Source organism: Dermacentor silvarum, chromosome 1 (assembly GCF_013339745.2).
Source record: "Dermacentor silvarum isolate Dsil-2018 chromosome 1, BIME_Dsil_1.4, whole genome shotgun sequence".
Classification (NCBI taxonomy): Eukaryota; Metazoa; Arthropoda; class Arachnida; order Ixodida; family Ixodidae; genus Dermacentor; species Dermacentor silvarum.
The window spans coordinates 57057383-57067714 of record NC_051154.1 but is presented as its reverse complement, the minus strand read 5'-3'; positions in this window follow the sequence as shown (position 1 = coordinate 57067714).

Here is a 10332-nt window from a genome sequence, read left to right as displayed (position 1 = left end):
CTTGCAATGCAAAAATGCGTCTGCATAAACGTTGCATTAAATCTCGCATCCCAATGTATGCACTCGTCCAACAGATGTCACTCCAATACAAGTTGCCTCCCCGATTTCTGCAAGTCAATACGTGAAGCGGTGTCGTCTTCACTGGCGCTTTCTCCCGAGGATCCTAAAAATTAAGTTACGGGGTTTTACGTGCCAAAACCACGATCTGATTATGAGGCACGCCGTCCACCTGGGGTTCGGTAACATGCACCTAAATCTAAGTACACAGGTGTTTTCGCATTTTGCCCCCATCGAAACACGGCCGCCATGGCCTGGATTTGATCCCGCGACCTTGTGCTTAGCGACCTCGTGATCCCGCGACCTCGTGCTTACACCATAGCCACTAAGCAACCACGGCGGGTGCGAGGATCCTGCAGCATGCGGCAACTCCGGACATGCGACTCGTGTACGCCACATCCAGCCGGCGCATTGACAGCAGCGGTCGGTCCCTGCACTTTGGTGGAACGTGTCGCGTAGCCAAGGCAAAGAACCCCTTCTCCGCCCAGGGAGCTCTTCCATAACCGTACAGAACTATATAAAACCCGGGGCGCCATTTTACTGAGGACTCTTTTCGCCCTCTTATATTCACACCGTGCAAAATTCACGGCGTCTCTTATGTCATCCCTAAGACGACTTGAAGGCGAAAGCCAAAGTGCCGATGCATTAAAGACGGACCCATGACGTACACATACCCCTTAATTCGCTTAGTCCACTTCGCTTAGTCATTCCTCGTAATTCCAAAGGTCGCGGATTCGACTCCCACCCAAGGTCGTGAGTTCGAGTGTCTTAATTAACTTTATTTAATTAGCTGTGCTTTAATTAACTCGCCTTCATTAGCACCAAAGGTCGTGGGTTCGACCCCCAATAAAGGTCGAGGGTTCGTAGCCTTTTTGTACCTTTCGTGTCGTCGACGCGTTTGCACTCAAGGTTGACTGACTCACGAGACATATAAGGCTTTTGCCTTAATAAATGTTGTTTTGTGTCTTCACTCCGAGCCCCGTCCCGGCTATAACATCCGTCACCATTTCACTGTTAGCCAAGTTACGCCTCGCACGTGAGTGTCGGTCTAAACCTAGCTGGGAAGCCATTGAGCAACGCATAACAGCGCAGGCATGGGGGACGAGGCTAAGTTTAAGTATTTACGCTGTCTGGCAAGATGACAGTCGCCACCATGCTGCTAGAAAGGTTCCGCTAACGTACACATCCCGTCCAGCGTAAGAAACCGCTTGGAACCGTCCTGCAAACAACTATGAATCTTTTCAATTGTTTTCGCACAATTTTCATTACTCATAGCACCTTAGCCCATATAGAAGCGCAATGGAATGGAGTAGCAGGAAGCACAATCTTCCAACCTCTCCGCCTCTCCAAACTGGGCTTTCTTCTACTTAAAGACTTCGGGCGCTATCTTTCACGAATATATAAAATGGACCAACTTGTTGAATTTTGACATAACTGCGTAAGATTTTATGTGTATTGAGAAAATAGCAGCGAAATACTACCACTTTCTCGAAAGCTTGTTCGCATCACGTCTTTGCTTCTCATTTGCGTTACTGTTATTTAATTTGGGGTAACGGAACTACACAGTCGATAAATTATTTATTTTGCACCGAAATAACGCGTTTGTTTGCTGGCATGCCTTACAGTGCTCATACCTCACAAATGTTAGTAAAATTTAAAATATTAAAACTTGACCTCCTGTGGTATAAAGCTTACAAACAGGGATAAATAAGGTGCCTCAGAAAGCCTGGCCAACGTTTCGATTGGCCTTTGACGAGGATCGAAACTTTGGCGAGCCATTCTGAGGCACCTTATCCCTGTTTATAACCTTTATACCACAATGTGCTATTCCATCTGTCAGCCCCATTCTTGATTTTAAACCGAACCTGTGACATATATAACACCTGCTCTTATCCTTTAGATCCTAAATCGTGAGAATGACGCTTATTTTCGCAGTGTAGCTAATTTAAAACGTAATCCTTATTCCCGCTTTACTCGGCACCGCGAACATAGGCATACTCCGCGCCCACGCACGAACTACGGATTTAACACAATAAGCTATTGTTTGCAGATAACGCTCGATCAATGTGTTAAGACTTAATAACGAAACCTTACGAACACTGTCTAATAATTATTCCCTGAACATGCTGTATTGAATGGGCTGGGGGAGAAAAATGGCATTAGATGAGGTAAGACAATCAAGCTAAACAAGGAAGGGTCGCAGTGAAACAAAACTTTGTGGATAGGCAATCCGAGTCAGTACAGTGACTGCTATTACATAGTCCAGACGCACAGGTCGGACACTGCAGTGGCAAGCACACTTTTCCGCACAAGGTAATACCGCAGTGCGGACCGCCGGGATGTGCCAATATTTTGTTCTTCCTTCTTTCACCTCAAAGGAAAGAGCATGAAATAAAAACAAGGAAGAGGTGGATTCGTCTGCGATAGGTGCCCCCTTTTCCTGCAATCGGCCCCAGTGTGTACGTACGACACCGCGAAAAAGATGACAGACTAAGCAGCGTTGTTTTTCCAGCCAAGCAAGAAGCCCCGACGAGTGGTTGCTCAGCCCGATCCGGTGTATAGTAGCGCACCTGTGCTGATAGGTCCTGCAAAAGCTCACATGCGCGTTTCAACAGGCTATAATGTGACTGGAGGGCCGTTGCTTATACAGCGCGCGGCCGCCTCCGAAAAAGTTTATGCAGTTAACGCGCAGGGTCGATGCACGTGTTATTAAGAGCACTGGCCGCGCCTCAGGAATATGCAAGGCGCCGACACAAGTGACACCCATACTTATGCAAAAGTGCTTATTTGATGGATACCGAGGAGCACGCTCCTATAGTATAATAGTGACGGCTTTCACGTTTCTTGATAAGCACCGTGCTAACGGAGAAAAGTGGCGGTTACATACTCAGAATGCAAAATTACATGGTAAACGTAAGTATGTCATACGATCTAGCTACTGCCATCAGGACCAAGCTATAGTTACTGCGCGGCACATTCGCAGACATTCCTTCTCAGACGCGTGCGCGCCCACATACACGCACGCACACGAATGAACGAGGTATATAGCATCGACGGTTCCTTTGCGGATTTGTGACGCAACAGCTGCAAGGCTAAGTGCGCAGTAGGTTGTAGCTATACTATAGACGAAGAACGCTCAGTCTAGCATTACTAAATGTCACAAGTGAGAAGCAAGTTGTGGTTGCTGTATACTCAAGTAATACTCAGCGAAGCAGCATTGTGGCACGTGCTTAGGAATAATTGCGACACGTGTATAAACTTACGCGCGCGAAACTAAATTAAGCTGCGAACAATTTACCCTGGCGTCTGCTTCTGTTTTCCCACCACGAACTCGACACATTGATGACGGTACAATAGAAGATTCCCCTCAAGGAGTTAGCTTTGCAAGCGTCTTTTGCCCTAAGTACCCTGCCTTATAGAGTGTTTTGGTAAATCGCTCCTCGATATAGTGTCTGCAAATGAAAAACCAAAATCATCATCTCGTAGGCATCAGGGCCGGAGATTCCAAGAGGAAAGGTGGAAGAGGCCAAGGAATGAAAGACACTCATCAGTACAAAAAAAAAAATGGAGGACCCTTAGCTTCGCCTTTAAGAGTGGAACGCGATAGCGTTATCAGGCCCCGTTCGCATCGCATTTTTGTTTCAGTGCGCTTCACTGCAACACCGAACGTGGGAAAGCCAGCATACAGAGACCAAGCTTATACCGATCCCCTTAAAGTCGGCTTCACTTTTAAACAGAAGTGCATTGCTGGGAAGACGTTTTTTCAGGGGCAATATAAGTGGTCTTATATTAAAATGTGAAGGCCCTAGCACCTTTTTTATTATTTTATTAATTGTTTGTCATTGCCCTGACGCGCGCGCGTGTCCAAAACGCATTAGACAGGCGAAGTCCAAATTTGACCTGCCGAGGATGCGAGCGCCATCTGGATATCATTTTCGCAAGTAAACTACCCGAGCGCGCCGGTGTAGGTCTGGTAGAAATGCTGGAAAAGGGGTTTGTGTTTGAGTTTCCTCGTAACAGAATTGTTTTCTCGTACATTCAAATTACAATCCTACGCCACCATGTCTGTAGGTTGTGGTCAAGTCGTACTTCACCATTTTTCTGACGGATTTCGCTATGAGAAATTCAATTTTTGTTCACCAAAACCTTGCACCACGTGGAGGGATTACACGGTCGGGGTGGTTGGGGATGATTTTCTCCGCCACGGACGCCGACATCCACGCCGATGCCGACGCCGGATTTTCTGCGATACGGGGCCCTTAACGCTGTCGCGTTAAAACATAAAGGGAAATCACGCACGTGTCAGTGCCTGGCCACGCCGCCCGTGTCACGTTTCGGTCAGAGGAACTTACAGTATTAAGAACGACACTGAGTAAGTACACACAGTGCACTTTCCCTGCACGAAGCGGCTCGTCAGTCGCCAGGACACCTACCGGACGCGTGTGAAATAACCACGAGACGTCCGCAGCTCGGCCTTTTCAAATCAACGTCTGCGAGTATTCTGCGTGGCAGCGGCACATCCTTCCTCGCTTCCTGCAGCTACAGTCTTCACGGCATATAAATCGCGCCGCTTCTAAAAGCTAGCTTCACATACACAAGCTATGGCAGCGTCCACCGCACTGGGAGACCGTTACAAATAAGCGTGGCCCGTCCGCGACACCAGGATAGATGGGTGGGGAGTGGTGACCGATGCGCGGTTCATCTTTCCGCTATATGTGGCCTTTGCCTTGGCCAACATCGGCGGCCCCCTATGGATGAAGAACCGGAAGCCGTACGAGCTGCGGCGCGTCATCCCGGCGAACAACTTCGCGACGGTGGCGGCAAACGCGTGTACTTCTTTTACCGCTTTTCGAAGCTCGCTTATACTTGGGCGGCGGCTACAGCTTTTTTCCGCCAACGCAGCAGCAGGAACACTGACCAGCGGTCCTAGGATATTCAGAACACATTAGCCGGCATGGTGGCACTTTGCATGTTCGCATCGCAAACTTTCTCGTGATGTTTTTCTTCGTGGCTCGCAAGAAATACTTGCAATACTCGGCGCTGCAAGTAATCCGCCACTTCCTCGTGGTGCTAAGTGGCTGGGTGTGGCTGAATTTTGGTAGCGACAGCCAAGGAATGCTGATACTACTCGTCAACCAGGGTGTGCCCATTATCATGTATTCTTCATGGCGGCCCTGGGACAATCGATGCACCCGTACCGCAGGTGGAAAAAGTATTTGACTACAATGCAGATCCGTACGGTTCGTCTTTAGCCTGGTTCACTTGACTATAACTATATTCTACGACTGCGGTTATCCCAAAGTGCTGTCCACCTTGGGCATACCTCAGCTTCGACTTGGACTTGTACTGCTCAAAAATTTATACATCCAAACGTACACCTTGGGAAAGCAAGTCCAGACACAACTTCTCGCTGAAGACGCCAAATTCAAGCAAGGCTTAGTAAAAAACTGACGCCAATTTTCATTTCTTGCTTCTGCCTCCATTGCGTCCGTTGCTGATGTATTCAAGACGATGCTGTTGTGTCAGGGTAGCGCAAAACACTAGCCGCCAGCGGGTCCTTTGACTCCTACATCTACGCGAGGAGCCTACTTATTGCAGAAGTCGGTGTCATGATCTAAGGGTTCGAGGATCTGAACTTGCGAAATCGGGTGTGACGTCTGTCCCGCGCTACCTCCGCTTCCAAGCAGAGTGCGAACATTCACAGCGATAGCTGTTGTGTTGTTTCGGAATTCGACGCGTCCGCCCATACGCCATTACAAAAAACTATCACGTCGTCAGTGCAACGATAAAATAAAATAAATAATAATTCGGGGTGTACAAATGTTCTAAATATCGAATACGAATCGAACAGTCTTTACTATTATATTGGTATTCGATTCGAGAATGAACTATTCGAAATTGTCGAATATTCGCTTCTGCTGGAATAAAAGGGATAAGAGCACTTACTGGTGCCTCGGGGAAGAAAGACGGTTGCATGTACAGGGACTGTTCCGAATGATTCTGCAGGAGGACAGTCGCGGTTGATGCGCAGAGGCACAACCTGAGCGAAGGCATGAGGCAGATAACTTCTGCTGAATAACTTGCAGTCGTTCAATACGGATGTCCGGCTTTTAGGCTGCCTACAAACTTATCTCGATTTAGGCAGAGCAATTTATTATTTGACCCGTCTCACCACGTTTGCTTCCTTCAAAAGATGTGCGGTGCCCTGTAGTATCAAACTCCTCTCCTTCGACGAAGACACTACTCATGTGCACTTGCTAGCAAGCTGTTTCCTTGCTTCATTACCGTCATTGTCATGGAGCACTCGATAACGTGGAGTTGCGAACGGCATTACGAGCATGTATCGATCAATCTAAGTAACCCCCCCCCCTTTTTTTTTTGTACTTTGTCTAGAAAATAAATTTTTTTTTAAATATTCGATTTCGGAAGTCGTTTTTCTAGAATAGTCGTATTCGATTCGATTTTGAACCATCGAAAAGAAGGTATTACGTAGATTAGGGGAAGCCCTTTATTGAGGTCGTCGTTGGGTCCGCTAACGCTGTTTCGGAAGACAACTTAAGGGCTTCTTTGTCGAGTTAGTTATCTGCAATTTGCATAGATTAGGTGCATTTGTCCAATCCAAAGTCCCTTGGCCTCTCGAGATCTCAAGTACCGGCAGCCTCGTAAGTCCAAAGGGGCCCGAGGTTCTGAGCAATGATGCATACTCGTCGAGTAGCGCACTGTAATTATTATCGATACGTGTGATAATAGTCGTGCCGATGCTGTTATCTTTGTCACCGCGGCTTAAAAAGAATAACAGTACCGTTAGCTATGGGAAAGCATTTGCTGTCGACTCTCCTTATCTTCATATTTGGGATAAACTACGTTCAGGAAAATAACAGCCACAAGGATGGATTGTATTTGGAAACATCCTTCTTGCACCCTTACTTCCAATGAAAAATTCGAAAATAGGTGTACTCATACGCAGAACACCCTTATTGCACCCTTTAATAAATTCAAGGGTGCTATAAGGGTGTTTTGTACGAAACATACACCTTATATAACTTGAAGGTGTTCTGGCACTTAAATATTTCAATCAAGTAAAAAGCCATAAGTGTCCGTTTCTCAGCGGTTTGCGCCAAGTCATTGTTCGAGCACGTCATATGGTCACTGTACAGGCCAACGTTACTAGACTAGCGTTGGTACAGGCTATAGATATGAACCTGCTACTTCGTGTACATGGCGTCTCCGGTGGTGAAGTGGACCGCAGGCAGGCAGGCAATGAACTTTATTTTAGGTCCTGAGGAGCGACTCCGAGCCACCGCGGGCCGCTCCCACGTCGGGACGGGCAGGCCGTGCCTGACCGCCGCGTCGCGGGCCCTCTGGACAGCCCGTAGCTGAGCGGTGAGGTCGGAGCTCTTGAGTGCCTCCACCCACTCTTCTTCCGTGGTGAGATTATGGTGGTCCCGTAACGAGGGACACCGCCAGAGCATGTGTTCTAAAGTGCAGAAGGGATCGCCGCAATCCGGACAATCGAGCTCGAACGAGTCCGCGTACCTGCTGACCCTGGCTGAAGTGGTTGAAGTGGACCGACATGCTTTTTATTTTATCTCCTACCCCGCCTATCGCTTTTCAGCACTGGATTGATTTATGTTGTTTCAGCTCGGTGCTGTTTTATCGATCTGCTCCCAATCGTCCGCGAATCATAGCGTGTCAACCAATCATATAGTTCTTCAGGCGCTCGTTCTGGTGTAGCATATCAGGGCCGGCGCATTATTATGCGCAGTAAGTCTTCGCTGTTTCATGCAGTACCGGTTGGCATAAACATTCGCAGTTGCATGAGGAGTAATTTTCAACCGATAAGAACACAGCATTTATTGTGGTGGTGGCGCGTTCCGGTCATGAAGTCGAAAGAAACAACTGCTTTGTCCTCTTCTCTCCTGGCTGCTTTTGACATCTCACTGCTAGCTTCGCTTCTCACTGATAGCTGTATACAACGCGCTTGTTGTAGCGATAAAGCTTAGTCGATTTGTTAAACCACCCTAAAGATGCGCAAGAATGCTCTGAAATGACCACTCGAATGTGATATACAGGGTGTTTCAGCGAACACTTTCAAAAATTCTTAAAGTTTACCTGGGGCAGATAGCCCAATTCTAGTTAATCAGCCAGTCTACTCGACGCGGCGGACGTTACTTGCGCAAAAAAAGTGAAAGGCATAATCGACTAATTAATAAAAATTCACTAATCAAGTTTTCAACTAATTACCTGATGGTCCATATTGTAATCTACAAATTGTAGCCATGGAGTTCGCAAGACGGATCCACTTGGAACGAATTCTCGGGATGACACCAGTTTCGGGATATTAATTCCCGAACTTTGCGGAGAAATGCATTGGCGTTCCAGTTAATGTTGTGCTTCAATGCATAAAGCGACGTTTTGTTAAGAAACTAACTGTAACGCCAATGCATTTCTTCGCAAATTTCGGGAATTAATATCTCAAAAGCGGTGTCATCCCGGGAATTCATTCCAAGTGGATCCGCCTTGCGAACTCCATGGCTACAATTTGTAGATTACAATATGGGCCATCAGGTAATTAGTTAAAAACCTAATTAGTTAATTCTTATTAATTAGTCGATTATGCATTTCAATTTTTTTGCGCAAGTAACGTCCGCCGCGTCGAGTAGACCGGCTGATTAACTAGAATTGGGCTATCTGCCACAGGCAACCTTAAATAAATTTTGAAAGTGTTCGCTGAAACACCCTGTATACTAATGTCACATTTATATGCCTACTCCAACCTTGTGAAGCAGTGGTCATGCTTTCTTCTATTATGTTTCTTTCGCTGCAGAAAGCGTAGAAATACAAGTGAACTAAATGCTTCGTTCATTAATGTACGAGCCCGCAGTTGTTAATCATTTGCTTCGTCAGAGCAGTTGCGATATGTTTATGCCGCGAGACGTGCTTGCTAATACGCACCCGCGGTTCTGTAGTCAAAGCGCTGCCTATTACCAATGCCAGGAGTAAAAGAAAACCGTGTTATCTAGCCATTAATATTATTTTAGCATATTTTCTACAGTGGGAAATGTGGGTAGCGCGCTGTCGAGCAGCAAATGAGGGCCGGAAGCCGGTCCAAGCAATTCGCGTGTTCGCTCTTGTCGACGACGGCCGAGACCGGCCGTGTGAGCAACGGTTCAGACTGGGGCGCTGCTTGATTACATCACCGCCTCTCTCACTTTAAAATACTGCTATGACTTCACTGAACACGACTGCTGCAGAGCAGCAGGCACATCACTGAAATCGCTCGTTCCTTTCCCGTCGATTCTTCACCTTTCCTCGTCTTTCGCAACATAACCACGTCCGTTGTGACACAAATGCCGCAGTGCAACGTTCCATGCCTTGCTACTTTCGTTTGCAACGTACACCATGCGTTGCTACTATTTTTTTTTTTTTTTTTTGCAGGATGTCCTAGGCAGTAGCATTGCAAAAAAGGAAAATATGAGTACAAACAATAATTTCTTTCCCGTCTTTCTGTTAGGCCCATTTACTAGTACTCAACACACGTTCCTGCAGCCAGCTGTTGTGTCTTTTAGATAGACCTTAACACTTTAGAGGACGCTATAGCTCGGCAGCTCCTATCTGAACACACGGGAACGGAGAAATAGTTTTTCTCGGCAACCGCTCCGCCGATATTGATGAAATTTATTGTATTTAAGAGAAAAAGTTATGATCTGGTGACCTGAAGCAGCGATTTCTTTTTAATTAGGCCATCCATCTTTCTTTAAAAATTCTTGAAATCGGAAATTCGAAAAACATTAGAGTCAAGTTCGCAACTTCAAACTCAGTAATCAAAAACGATTTCACAATTCTCCGAACTGCACCTAATAATACATCTCAAGCAGACAAAATTGATGTATTGAAATATCGCACTCATTTTTTAGCAGGATTATGGAATAAGCCTCGTAAACATTTAACAATTTTACGTAAGCTGTAAATTATTATATCAAATTTGTCCTCTTGATCTGCTATAACAGATGCAGTTGATAGAACAGATATATTTGTTTTCGGTACAGAGTTACGGATTTGTAAACTCCATGTATTTTTTGGTCTTGTTTTTATACTTAATAATTTAAGAGAATTTTCTAAAAAGATTATATGCCCTAGATCAAAATCATTCTCTTGTTCACTAGAGTATCTTTCTCTGACAAATGCAGCAAATTTGAAATGGGTCCAGTGTTTGTCTCATGAAATCATTTCTTCATTTTACATGCATTTGAACAGACGTCATCGGAGTTGGCC